General features: G+C 39.2%; 1 protein-coding gene across 1 annotated transcript in view; it reads right to left on the bottom strand.

Annotated features, from left to right (window-relative positions):
- Window positions 1-13,767, bottom strand: part of GPR160 (G protein-coupled receptor 160) — a 144,035-nt gene extending 130,268 nt beyond the window's left edge. Inside the window, exon 1 of the mRNA XM_053710128.1 lies at window positions 13,357-13,767. The gene's annotated coding sequence lies outside the window, so the exon portion shown is untranslated. The remainder of the gene's footprint in view (window positions 1-13,356) is intronic.
- Between the last annotated feature and the right edge of the window lie 1,008 nt (window positions 13,768-14,775).

Genomic DNA, 14,775 nt, shown 5'->3' with positions numbered 1-14,775 from the left:
ATGTTTGTGTGCTGTATGAGAGTGTGTGTGTTGTGTATGAGAGTGTGTGTGTTGTATGAGAGCGTGTAATGTGATTACTTGGGGGCCTGAAAAATGTCAAATGCCATTTTTTTTGCAATCTGCTTTGGACAAGTCTGACTAAAGAGTGACCCTCTGACAAACAGCACCCGATATGCGCAGTAGGGAAGATAACTGAGGGCACACAGATCTAGGGCTTGTGAGCGTGGCTTCATAGCTGAGATGCCTGAGCGCTCATAGAAAGAGATATCTGACAAAAATGGCACCAAGTTGGAGTGTAAGTGGGATAGGAAGGGAAAATATAAAACAGGCTGGTAGGAAAAGTGGGAGAATTAAGATACAAGAAAACAACCAGAAGAAGTAAGTAGAAACAGGGAAAAAGGGAAAATAAATAGACAAGGAGATAAATAATAGGGAAATCTAAGGTAATTGGCAAGTTGTGCAAACTAAATGTAATGATAGTAGGAAAGAGAAGTTAAATTAAATATGCAAAATAATAATAAACAATTAGAAAAACTCAAGAGACTTCCTAGAGCAGGGTTCTTCAAACCACGGGTCGGGGCCCATTTGGGTCGCAACACCATGCTTACTAAGTCTTGACTCTGATGTTTTGTAGGAGGGTGTGTGTGGTGTGTTTTGTAGGAGAGTGTGTGTGATGTGTGTATTGTAGTGTTATAGGAGAGTGGGTGTGGTGTAGGAGAGTGTGTGTGGTGTATGTGTGGTGTATGTGTGTTTTATGAGAGTGTGTGAGGTGTGTGTGTGCTGTATGAGAGCGTGTGATGTGTGTGTGAGGTGTGTATGTTGTATGAGTGTGTCATTAGTATGTGTTATATAATGTGTGTGTGTGGTGTGTGTGTGCGAGATGTGCCTGTGCTGTATGAGAACGTGTGATGTGTGTGTGTTGTATGGATATGTGTGGTGTGTGTGTTGTATGAGAGTGTGTGAGGTGTGTGTGCTGTATGCATGTGTGTGAGATGTGTGTGTGTTGTATGAGATTGTGTCATTTGTGTGTGTTATATGAGTGTGTGTGTGGTGTATGAGAGTGTGTGTTGTATGAGAGTGTGTGAGGTGTGTGTGCTATATGAGAGTGTGTGTGGTAGGTGTGTGTGCTATATGAGAGTGTGTGTAGTTTGTGTGTGTGTGTTGTATGAGAGTGTGTGAGGTGTGCGTGTGCTGTACGAGAGCATGTGATGTGTGTGTGTTACATGATAGTGTGTGTGTGTTGTATGAATATGTGTGGTGTGTGTGTTGTATGAGAGTGTGTGAGGTGTATGTGTGTGTATGTGTGTGTGCTGTATGAGAGTGTGTGTGTTGTGTATGAGAGTGTGTGTGATGTGTGTGTGTTGTATGAGAGCGTGTGAGGTGTGTCTGTGCTGTATGAGAGCGTGTGATGTGTGTGTTACATGAGTGTTTGTGTGTGTGTTGTATGAATATGTGTGGTGTGTGTTGAATGAGAGTGTGTGAGGTGAGTGTGTGTGTTGTATGAGCGTGTGTGAGGTGTATGTTTGTGTGTGTGAGGTGAGTGTGTGTGTTGTATGAGAGTGTGTGTTGTATGAGAGTGTGTGTGTTGTATGAATATGTGTGGTGTGTGTTGAATGAGTGTGTGAGGTGAGTGTGTGTGTTGTATGAACGTGTGTGAGGTGTATGTTTGTGTGCTGTATGAGAGTGTGTGTGTTGTGTATGAGAGTGTGTGTGTTGAATGAGAGCGTGTAATGTGTGTGTGTGTTACATGATAGTGTGTGTGTGTTGTATGAATATGTGTGGTGTGTGTGTTGTATGAGAGTGTGTGAGGTATATGTGTATGTGCTGTATGAGAGTGTGTGTGTTGTGTATGAGAGTGTGTGATGTGTGTGTGTGTGTTGTATGAGAGTGTGTGAGGTGTGTCTGTGCTGTATGAGAGCGTGTGATGTGTGTGTGTGTGTTACATGAGTGTGTGTGTGTTGTATGAATATGTGTGGTGTGTGTTGAATGAGTGTGTGAGGTGAGTGTGTGTGTTGTATGAGCGTGTGTGAGGTGTATGTTTGTGTGCTGTATGAGAGTGTGTGTGTTGTGTATGAGAGTGTGTGTGTTGTATGAGGTGTATGTTTGTGTGCTGTATGAGAGTGTGTGTGTTGTGTATGAGAGTGTGTGTGTTGTATGAGAGCGTGTAATGTGATTACTTGGGGGCCTGAAAAATGTCAAATGCCATTTTTTTTGCAATCTGCTTTGGACAAGTCTGACTAAAGAGTGACCCTCTGACAAACAGCACCCGATATGCGCAGTAGGGAAGATAACTGAGGGCACACAGATCTAGGGCTTGTGAGCGTGGCTTCATAGCTGAGATGCCTGAGCGCTCATAGAAAGAGATATCTGACAAAAATGGCACCAAGTTGGAGTGTAAGTGGGATAGGAAGGGAAAATATAAAACAGGCTGGTAGGAAAAGTGGGAGAATTAAGATACAAGAAAACAACCAGAAGAAGTAAGTAGAAACAGGGAAAAAGGGAAAATAAATAGACAAGGAGATAAATAATAGGGAAATCTAAGGTAATTGGCAAGTTGTGCAAACTAAATGTAATGATAGTAGGAAAGAGAAGTTAAATTAAATATGCAAAATAATAATAAACAATTAGAAAAACTCAAGAGACTTCCTAGAGCAGGGTTCTTCAAACCACGGGTCGGGGCCCATTTGGGTCGCAACACCATGCTTACTAAGTCTTGACTCTGATGTTTTGTAGGAGGGTGTGTGTGGTGTGTTTTGTAGGAGAGTGTGTGTGATGTGTGTATTGTAGTGTTATAGGAGAGTGGGTGTGGTGTAGGAGAGTGTGTGTGGTGTATGTGTGGTGTATGTGTGTTTTATGAGAGTGTGTGAGGTGTGTGTGTGCTGTATGAGAGCGTGTGATGTGTGTGTGAGGTGTGTATGTTGTATGAGTGTGTCATTAGTATGTGTTATATAATGTGTGTGTGTGGTGTGTGTGTGCGAGATGTGCCTGTGCTGTATGAGAACGTGTGATGTGTGTGTGTTGTATGGATATGTGTGGTGTGTGTGTTGTATGAGAGTGTGTGAGGTGTGTGTGCTGTATGCATGTGTGTGAGATGTGTGTGTGTTGTATGAGATTGTGTCATTTGTGTGTGTTATATGAGTGTGTGTGTGGTGTATGAGAGTGTGTGTTGTATGAGAGTGTGTGAGGTGTGTGTGTGCTATATGAGAGTGTGTGTGGTAGGTGTGTGTGCTATATGAGAGTGTGTGTAGTTTGTGTGTGTGTGTTGTATGAGAGTGTGTGAGGTGTGCGTGTGCTGTACGAGAGCATGTGATGTGTGTGTGTTACATGATAGTGTGTGTGTGTTGTATGAATATGTGTGGTGTGTGTGTTGTATGAGAGTGTGTGAGGTGTATGTGTGTGTATGTGTGTGTGCTGTATGAGAGTGTGTGTGTTGTGTATGAGAGTGTGTGTGATGTGTGTGTGTTGTATGAGAGTGTGTGAGGTGTGTCTGTGCTGTATGAGAGCGTGTGATGTGTGTGTTACATGAGTGTTTGTGTGTGTGTTGTATGAATATGTGTGGTGTGTGTTGAATGAGAGTGTGTGAGGTGAGTGTGTGTGTTGTATGAGCGTGTGTGAGGTGTATGTTTGTGTGTGTGAGGTGAGTGTGTGTGTTGTATGAGAGTGTGTGTGTTGTATGAATATGTGTGGTGTGTGTTGAATGAGTGTGTGAGGTGAGTGTGTGTGTTGTATGAACGTGTGTGAGGTGTATGTTTGTGTGCTGTATGAGAGTGTGTGTGTTGTGTATGAGAGTGTGTGTGTTGAATGAGAGCGTGTAATGTGTGTGTGTGTTACATGATAGTGTGTGTGTGTTGTATGAATATGTGTGGTGTGTGTGTTGTATGAGAGTGTGTGAGGTATATGTGTATGTGCTGTATGAGAGTGTGTGTGTTGTGTATGAGAGTGTGTGATGTGTGTGTGTGTGTTGTATGAGAGTGTGTGAGGTGTGTCTGTGCTGTATGAGAGCGTGTGATGTGTGTGTGTGTGTTACATGAGTGTGTGTGTGTTGTATGAATATGTGTGGTGTGTGTTGAATGAGTGTGTGAGGTGAGTGTGTGTGTTGTATGAGCGTGTGTGAGGTGTATGTTTGTGTGCTGTATGAGAGTGTGTGTGTTGTGTATGAGAGTGTGTGTGTTGTATGAGCGTGTGTGAGGTGTATGTTTGTGTGCTGTATGAGAGTGTGTGTGTTGTGTATGAGAGTGTGTGTGTTGAATGAGAGCGTGTAATGTGTGTGTGTGTGTTACATGATAGTGTGTGTGTGTGTGTAGTATGAATATGTGTGGTGTGTGTGTTGCATGAGAGTGTGTGAGGTATATGTGTGTGTGCTGTATGAGAGTGTGTGTGTTGTGTATGAGAGTGTGTGATGTGTGTGTGTGTGTTGTATGAGAGTGTGTGAGGTGTGTCTGTGCTGTATGAGAGCGTGTGATGTGTGTGTGTGTGTTACATGAGTGTGTGTGTGTGTGTTGTATGAATATGTGTGGTGTGTGTTGAATGAGTGTGTGAGGTGAGTGTGTGTGTTGTATGAGCGTGTGTGAGGTGTATGTTTGTGTGCTGTATGAGAGTGTGTGTGTTGTGTATGAGAGTGTGTGTGTTGTATGAGGTGTATGTTTGTGTGCTGTATGAGAGTGTGTGTGTTGTGTATGAGAGTGTGTGTGTTGTATGAGGTGTATGTTTGTGTGCTGTATGAGAGTGTGTGTGTTGTGTATGAGAGTGTGTGTGTTGTATGAGGTGTATGTTTGTGTGCTGTATGAGAGTGTGTGTGTTGTGTATGAGAGTGTGTGTGTTGTATGAGAGCGTGTAATGTGATTACTTGGGGGCCTGAAAAATGTCAAATGCCATTTTTTTTGCAATGTGCTTTGGACAAGTCTGACTAAAGAGTGACCCTCTGACAAACAGCACCCGATATGCGCAGTAGGGAAGATAACTGAGGGCACACAGATCTAGGGCTTGTGAGCGTGGCTTCATAGCTGAGATGCCTGAGCGCTCATAGAAAGAGATATCTGACAAAAATGGCACCAAGTTAGAGTGTAAGTGGGATAGGAAGGGAAAATATAAAACAGGCTGGTAGGAAAAGAGGGAGAATTAAGATACAAGAAAACAACCAGAAGAAGTAAGTAGAAACAGGGAAAAAGGGAAAATAAATAGACAAGGAGATAAATAATAGGGAAATCTAAGGTAATTGGCAAGTTGTGCAAACTAAATGTAATGATAGTAGGAAAGAGAAATTAAATTAAATATGCAAAATAATAATAAACAATTAGAAAAACTCAAGAGACTTCCTAGAGCAGGGTTCTTCAAACCACGGGTCGGGGCCCATTTGGGTCGCAACACCATGCTTACTAAGTTGTGACTCCGATGTATTGTAGGAGGGTGTGTGTGGTGTGTGAGAGGTTGTGTGTGTTGTATGAGAGTGTGTGTGTTGTGTATGAGAGTATGTGTGTTGTATGAGAGCGTGTAATGTGTGTGTGTTACATGAGAGGTTGTGTGTGTTGTATGAATATGTGTGGTGTGTGTGTGTTGTATGAGAGTGTGTGTGTTGTGTATGAGAGTATGTGTGTTGTGTGAGAGCGTGTAATGTGTGTGTGTTACATGAGAGGTTGTGTGTGTTGTATGAATATGTGTGGTGTGTGTGTTGTATGAGAGTGTGTGTGTTGTGTATGAGAGTATGTGTGTTGTGTGAGAGCGTGTAATGTGTGTGTGTTACATGAGAGGTTGTGTGTGTTGTATGAGAGTGTGTGTGTTGTGTATGAGAGTGTGTGTGTTGTGTATGAGAGTATGTGTGTTGTGTGAGAGCGTGTAATGTGTGTGTGTTACATGAGAGGTTGTGTGTGTTGTATGAGGTGTATGTTTGTGTGCTGTATGAGAGTGTGTGTGTTATTACCTTTTTCAACACTTTAAAGTTAGACTACAATCAGGAATAAAGTACAAACACATTTGCTAAAAATTGCAGCTATCTTGTATATTGCTTCAGAAATGTTCAGACCAAGCATAATAAAAGGGTTGCAAAGGTATGTGGTATCATGGCACTGGGTCTTGGGAAAAAAAGTTTGAAGAACCCTGTCTTATTTATTATTGAACTCTTATCAATGGGATATAACATATATCTAACTACTCTTATATGACTATCCCTGTTACAGACCAAATTGCTATTCATTTCTGATTTAGCTCTCTATCTCTATATTGAGCGGTATTTCTTGAATAGCCACATTCACCATCTTTAGCAATAACTATTAGTTGGAGACTAACCTTACATAAGAACTGGAAGCAGCGTAATGTGATTTATATTGGTTGCAGAATTTCATTTTTAAAGCACGCTCCATGCTAACTGCTAACTTGTCCATTACTTTCAATAGGAGACATTGAGCCACTCGCAGGGACTGCCCCTTTTCTATGATAATTCAACCACGGCAGCCCCTGTGAGGGTCGATGAGAAAAACCACACATGAAATTGCGAGGTTTATATCAGGGTTCTTCAAACCACGGGTCGGGCCTATTACTGGGTCATAACACCATGCTTACTGAGTCGTGACTTGTGTATGTATTGTAGGAGAGTGTGTGTGTTGTGTTTTGTAGAAGAGTGTGTGTGGTGTGTGTATTGTAGGAGAGTGTGTGGTGTATGTGTGTTGAATGAGAGTGTGTGAGGTGTGTGTGTGTTGTATGAGATTGTGTCATTTGTGTGTGCTGTATGAGAGTGTGTGTGGTGTGTGTATTGTAGGAGAGTGTGTGGTGTATGTGTGCTGAATGAGAGTGTGTGAGGTGTGTGTGTGTTGCATGAGAGTGTGTCATTTGTGTTTGTTGTATGAGAGTGTGTGAGGTGTGTGTGTTGTATGAGAGTGTGTGAGGTGTGTGCGTGTTGTATGAGATTGTGTCATTTGTGTGTGCTGTATGAGAGTGTGTGAGGTGTGTGTGTTTCATGAGAGTGTGTCATTTGTGTGTGTTGTATGAGAGTGTGTGAGGTGTGTGTGTTGCATGAATGTGTCATTTGTGTGTGTTGTATGAGAGTGTGTGAGGTGTGTGCATGTTGTATGAGATTGTGTCATTTGTATGTGCTGTATGAGAGTGTGTGAGGTGTGTGTGTGTTGTATGAGAGTGTGTCATTTGTGTGTGTTGTATGAGAGTGTGTGAGGTGTGTGCGTGTTGTATGAGAGTGTGTCATTTGTGTGTGTTGTATGAGAGTGTGTGAGGTGTGTGCGTGTTGTATGAGAGTGTGTCATTTGTGTGTGTTGTATGAGAGTGTGTGAGGTGTGTGCGTGTTGTATGAGATTGTGTGAGTTGTGTGTGCTGTATGAGAGTGTGTGAGGTGTGTGTGTGCTGTTTGAGAGTGTGTGTGTTGTATGAGAGTGTGTCATTTGTGTGTGCTGTATGAGAGTGTGTGAGGTGTGTGTATGTGTGTGTTGTATGAGAGTGTGTGAGGTGTGTGTGTGTGTGTTGTATGAGAGTGTGTCATTTGTGTGTGTTGTATGAGAGTGTGTCATTTGTGTGTGTTGTATGAGAGTGTGTGAGGTGTGTGTGTGTTGTATGAGATTGTGTGAGTTGTGTGTGCTGTATGAGAGTGTGTGAGGTGTGTGTGTGCTGTATGAGAGTGTGTGTGTTGTATGAGAGTGTGTCATTTGTGTGTGCTGTATGAGAGTGTGTGAGGTGTGTGTATGTGTGTGTTGTATGAGAGTGTGTGAGGTGTGTGTGTGTGTGTTGTATGAGAGTGTGTCATTTGTGTGTGCTGTATGAGAGTGTGTGAGGTGTGTGTATGTGTGTGTTGTATGAGAGTGTGTGAGGTGTGTGTGTGTGTTGTATGAGAGTGTGTCATTTGTGTGTGTTGTATGAGAGTGTGTCATTTGTGTGTGTTGTATGAGAGTGTGTGAGGTGTGTGTGTGTTGTATGAGATTGTGTGAGTTGTGTGTGCTGTATGAGAGTGTGTGAGGTGTGTGTGTGCTGTATGAGAGTGTGTGTGTTGTATGAGAGTGTGTCATTTGTGTGTGCTGTATGAGAGTGTGTGAGGTGTGTGTATGTGTGTGTTGTATGAGAGTGTGTGAGGTGTGTGTGTGTGTGTTGTATGAGAGTGTGTCATTTGTGTGTGCTGTATGAGAGTGTGTGAGTTGTGTGTGTGTTGTATGAGAGTGTCATTTATGTGTGCTGTATGAGAGTGTGTGAGGTGTGTGTGTGCTGTATGAGAGTGTGTGATGTGTGTGTTATATGAATGTGTGTGTATTGTATGAGAGTATAATTACCTTTTACAACACGTTCAAGTTTGACTACAATCAGGAATAAAGTACAAACACATTTGCTAAAAATTGCAGCTATCTTGTATATTGCTTCAGAAATGTTCAGAACAAGCATAATAAAAGGGTCGCGAAGGTATGTGGTATCATGGCACTGGGTCTTGGGAAATAAAAGGTTGAAGACCCCTGGTTTAGATCATCGGGCCCTTAGTGTCTCAGTCTCTGTGTTAGTGTGTCACAGTCAAACTTGCAACAGCAGCTTAAACCTTGGAAGCTTAAAGTGCTGATGTAGACAGAGCATCTGCCAAAACCCCAACATAATGAAGTTCATAGCGAAGTCCACAGCACAGGATTGAAGGAATAATGTCTTTATTACATCAACTTGGTACAAACAAATCATGCGACTTTTCGAGACGATCTCCTAATCTTGCATGTTTAAAAACAGAATGATACTGATCTTAAATACACTGACTAGAAATACTCTACATTCCCTATCAGGCCTACTATATTTTTACAAAAAGACAGACCAGTCATAGGGGCCGATTTAAGAAGCTCCGTATCGGCCCCAATGCCTCTGTTTCCACATGAGACTTCAGGCTCGCCGGAAACAGGAGTTAAGAAGCAGCGGTCTTAAGACTGCTGCTCCTTAACTCGTAATCGTATGCCACCTCTGAGGCAGCGTAAAGCAATCTGCCCGATCACATACGATCGGGTTGATTGACACCCCTTGCTAGCGGTCGATTGCACTGCTTGTGCAATGATAAATGCCAACAGCGTGTCGGTATTTATGTTTCTCTGCTTTATGCCACCATATTTATTCAAATATAACACAAAAACGTTTTGAGTGCTACATTTGTACTCTTTTTTTCAGTCTCTTACAATTGCCAAACTAACCCAGATACAATCACACATCCGGTTTGTGATACGTACAGTATATATATATTGCATCAATATATTTGTCTAATATTCAAACAATATGAAAAAAGCGCTCAAAGTCTGTGGATAAAAAGTAGAAAAATGGTAGTTTTTTGGGACAAAAGTTGAAAACAAAATATATGTCCTAGATAGAACATCTTAAGATATCCAAGTTGTAATGCAGGTGCACAAAGCAGACATGTTTCGTGCGGCAGACAGCACTTGTTCACTGCTTACCTGTGCACCTGCAAAGCCCTGCCGTATAATCAGTAACTCCCTTAAAGGGATATTTACATTTAACAACATGGAATTTCACAGCCACTTGGTGTAAAACAAAATCAGTAAGAAAACATATAAATATTACATTGTAAATATATCCTGTAAATATAGCAATATGGTAATATTATATATTATGTATATCATGAAAAAATTTCAAAGTAAATTTATTAAGACTGACTTCTTCACTGCTCTAATTATTTTGTATATAGGAATACATTGTAAACATTCTATTATAGTGGGAACATATCAATAATTGCTTGTGAAACTCAGAATTTTAAACAAATATTAATTCCTAGGGGATAGCTGGTTTGTAGAGTAAAAATCCAAAAGACTTCTCTCTTGTCTAAAAGTATTTCTCTATTTCCTCCTCTATTTGATAAAGGGATGAAGTCTATACCTTGAACAGTAAGAGCATTGACGTCGGAGTTATGAAACTCTCTGAAATGCCTAGCTACAGGCGTATCTGACTCCTCATCCTCAATACTTCTAAGATGTTCTAGAAATCTTTCTTTGAGAGGCCTTTTGGTTTTGCCTGTATACTGTTTTAGGCACACTTTGCATGTAAGGAGATATATAGCATGTGTGGTGGCACAATTGATGCTAAAATCAATTTTATATTGGTTATTGGTTACAGATGAGGTGATAGTATCCCTTTCAGTAACAAAATTACAGGTTCTGCAAATAGGTCTTCTGCATTTGGAAAAACCTTTTTTTCATTGAAGCAAGTTTTTATTGGTCTTAGATTTTATGTCTGAAGGAGATAAGTAATTTGAAAGAGTCTTACCTTTCTTAGATATAAAATTGCAACCCTCTTTCATAATTTCCTTTAATATAGGGTCTGAATATAGTATGGGAATAGATTCCCTCACTATATTACAAATTTTATTGTATTCAAGACTATAATTACTAATGAATTTTGGTCTCTTATCCATTGCTTGGTGACCATTTTTATCTTTATACTATGATAGTAAATTCTCCCTAGGGATACCATCCACAGTACATTTAGCTTTAAGAAGCACTTCCTCTGTATAGCCCCTATCCTTTAATCTTTGTAGTGCTAGAGTAGCTTCTTTCTGATAGTCTTTCTCTGTAGAACAATTTCTCTTTATTCTTATTAATTCCCCTTTGGGAATTGCCTTTAACACGTGTCTTGGGTGACAAGAGTCATATTTAAGGATGGTATTGCCTGCTGTAGGCTTCCTAAACAGAGTTGTGTTAATGACTCTGATTCTCATCCACAAAAATTGTTAAATCAAGAAAATTGATGCTACCTGAGCTATGCTCGCTAGTAAAAATTATACCACAATTATTTTTGTTAAGATACTCACAGTATTGGTCAGCTTGTGTAGAATCTCTTTCAAAAATAAACAGAAGATCATCTATGTAACGAAAAAAAGCTGTTGTTTGAAAGGATTGGCATCTCCAAAGACTTGGGACAGCTCCTACCAACCCATAAAAAGGTTGGCATAGGAGGGGGCAAATTTAGCTCCCATAGCTGTCCCACGTCTTTGGAGAAAAAATCACTTCCAAACTTAAAAAAATTGTGAGTTAACAGATATTCTATAGCATAAATCAAAAAATTGTTAGTAGCTGAATCATAATTACTATAATTTTCAAGAAAAAATTCAATAGCTGTTATACCTAGCTCGTGTTGTATGGAGGTATATAGGGATGATACATCCACAGAGATTAGTCTGTAGGAAGGTTTCCATTGGATATTATTATTTTTTCTTAATAAGGCAGAGGTATCCTGTACATAACTTGGTAAGTTTTTTACTATAGGCTGAAGGAAGGAGTCAATAATTTCAGATAGTGGTTCATTCAGGGAATTGATACCCGCTATTATCGGCCTGCAGGGAGGAGATTTTACGTTTTTATGGACCTTAGGGAAATAGGGAAATATGGGTACAACAGTTAAAGTGGCAATTAATGCTTCCTGTACAGTGTTATTGATAATGTTATTGTATCTAGCATATTTCACTATCTCTACAAGTTCATTTTTAAATTTCTTAGTTGGATTTTCACTCAATTTTATATACACCTTGGTGTCATTTAGTTGCCTCATGGCCTCAGCAATGTAGTCTCTTCTATCTAGAACGACTACGTACCCTCCCTTATCTGATTGTCTGATAATGAGTTCCTCATTATCCATCAGAGATTTTAGGGCCTCCTTCTCTGTATATGTCAGATTATTTTCCTGTTTGTATCTGTGTTTAGTTTTGTTCTTTATTCTATTTGCCTCATCTAGGGATCTTAACTTATCTTCAATTGTTCTCTGAAAAATATCTAGTATTTTAGGTCTTGTTTATACTGGATAGAAAGAACTTTTACTTTTTAAGTGTTTCAAAGAAATGTCTTCCCTACCTGGTAAGCCTGACTTATCTCCAAAGTTTTCTGTTTCTAGTTTTTCTAGATCATAGATACTACACCAATCTGAAAAATGTAAAGAATCAACTGCAGCCTCACCCATGCTATCCTTAGCCTCACTAATAGTATCTTTCTGCTCTTGTTCCAAATTTTCATTAGCAAAAAAATGTTTACGCAAAGTAATTTTTCGCACTAGTTTGTTAACATCTATTATGGTCTCAAAAACATTAAAATGACTAGTTGGGACATAATTAAGGCCTTAAGATAACACTGCAATTTCTGTCTTGCTTAACATTTTGGAAGACAAATTAATCACATCAGAGTTCATGCATATTTCTTTTGGAAGTTCTGGGACCTCGTTACATAGGTCCTGCGCATTGCTCCCCTTTTGGTTCTGTTTGTTCTCAGATTGATGGCGTTGCTTGTTCCTCCCTTTTCCTCTTGTCCCCCTATGTTTTTTTTTTTCTTCCTGGTGCCAATGCTGGTTGCAGTTCATTTTTTGAGACCTGGGATAGAGATTCTGGTTCAGATGTTACGTCTGTTCTTAATACAGACGGTACATTAGTATCTTCAACATAATCCCCATCTGAGGATTCAAATTCATATTCAGTGTCCGAAAAGGTTACTGTTTTGGTCTTTTTGTCTGATTTTTTGTTCTTGTTATAGTTGCAAAAATATTTAGGTTTAGCTTTATCCTCCACACTACACCTATAGACTTGTTTTAATTCATAATCCTTTTTGTCACGAAGCATTTTTCGCGATTTAAACTGCCACAATTCTTGCTTAAATGTGGTCATATTAATTTCAAACTGTGCATCATCTTTCAATTCTACCAACAAGTCTCTCCTTTGTTGTTTCTTGTTTAATTAAGGCAAATGAACATGCATCCAAAATATTATTCCATTTATTAATAAAATCTTGCTCATAAACCATAAAAGAGGGAATTTTTTTTACGCTCAAACCTCCTGGTATGCGTTTTTTTCCTGCATATAAATTTGAAATGCCTTTATATCTAAATCCAATTTGATATCTCTCTTGCGTAAAGCATCAATATCAAAAAAACAAGCTGTCAAAAGTGTGAACAATATCATTATAGGAATCACTAGTTTCATCATCAAAATCTCCCAACACATATGATTGCTCATTAGAATGTTCCATTATACTTAATTCAGATGTTTTTAAGCAACGTGAAAAAAATAAAGAACTTTTATTTAAACTCATAAATTTGTAAAAAAATGTCCCAATTTAAAGTTTGTTTTTATAATTTTTTGTATCCTTGGATTTTAAACCCACCTCCTCTTCAGCCGTAAGAGATAAACCACATTTATAAAGCCCAAAGATCCAGTAATCACTGAAAGATTTTTATTATATATCGTTATATTTATTTCATAAATCCTAAAGCAAGTTGCTATATTCCTTGTTGAAGTGTTTACTGGCTAGACCGCTGTGTTAAGTTAAAGTCGTGTGTGCCTTTTAACATTTTTACAGCTTTGCTTTTAATGTATCCGTGTCAGCAATACTGCTGTGCACACTGTACACATACCTTCTCCTGTTCAATTGCACCGAAGGCTTCCTGTGTCTGACCCGGCAGACAATGTACTGGTTCTTCCCACACACAACCTCAGGCTCGACGTCTTCGGCAGCTCCTTTGTAATATTTTGTAATATTTGTCTAATATTACCTAATAGGAGCATCAGCCTGATATAACAATATTTTCTGTTTGCCTTTATTCATATACTATTACCCTCCTTAATCCCTAGCTTTTAGCAGCCCTTTTCCACATCTACAAATTTGCCCATTTTTTTTAAGTGGTTTTGGGAGATCCACTTTAATTTAAAGTGATCCTTGGGATCAGAAATTGAAGAACTTTACCCCTTTTTCTGTCTATTATAAGTTAACAAAGTGTTTTTGTCTGTTCCCTTTGTATATAGATCAAATTGTATCGCATCCAAAAATGACACTGAACTGAGGCATTATCAAATCAATTCCTGACTAGTAGCACCTGTGGATATTTACAAATTCATTGTTACTACCTATGCTCTGTAAATACCTTGAAACTGGTTTTACACGTTTAGCAAGATTTTTTTACAAGATCAGAGACTCATATTTTGCTTTTAACTTTGTTTACAACTCTCTGCAGGTATTTAAAGATTATATCACATAGAATACATTAACAGAAAACACAACAGGAACAATATAAAGTGAAAAGCTGAGTAATATGAGTGAACAAATGCAGTTGAGAGATGCAGCAGAAAACAGCCAATCAGATCTTTTATAGTGACCGTATATAGTCCACAGTTTCCCCAAACTTCCTCTTTCTTTTTCAGGTAAGTATGTAGCTTCTAATAGCGTTCATGTATTTAAGAACAGAACATTGGAAGTCTAGATTTAATACTCAGATAAATGGAAGCATTATAGTATATATATTCTCAGATATATGAGAGGTTTATAGAATATGTATTTGATACAGTTATGAAGGTTCTATTTAGTTAAAGACATAAGCTAAAAATAGGTAGAGAGCTTGCTAGTAAAATAATGATTCAGAAGAATCTCATTATTGGCAAATAGATTTTGGAGAAGCACAGTCTGTAATATAAACACACAGCAATTGAGTATTGATTTCTAGGTAAAAAAACAGAGATAATCTCCAATTTAGGAGGAATACTTGCGGAGTTCATCTGGTGAATGACGGTCAGTGCAGACTGGAATCTTGGCAGAAGATGTGGAGTTGCAGGAATGAGAGCGGTAGGTGTGAGATGTAACATCGAAGATATTGTTCTAATATCTGGTTAACCCTTTCAGTAAGACCATTTGTTTGGGGAGGGTATACAGATACTATTTCCGATTCAAGAGAGTTCGTCACAGCAATAATCTTCTCCGGAAGGATTATGTATGTATGTGCTTCTATTTCAGGAGTTTCTCGGAAGCTTCAAAATAAGGCATCAGCTTTGATGTTTCTTTA

Source organism: Bombina bombina, chromosome 4 (genome assembly GCF_027579735.1).
Source record: "Bombina bombina isolate aBomBom1 chromosome 4, aBomBom1.pri, whole genome shotgun sequence".
Classification (NCBI taxonomy): domain Eukaryota; kingdom Metazoa; phylum Chordata; class Amphibia; order Anura; family Bombinatoridae; genus Bombina; species Bombina bombina.
Note: the sequence above shows the minus strand (reverse complement) of the source record. Positions and strands in the feature narration are given on the sequence as shown.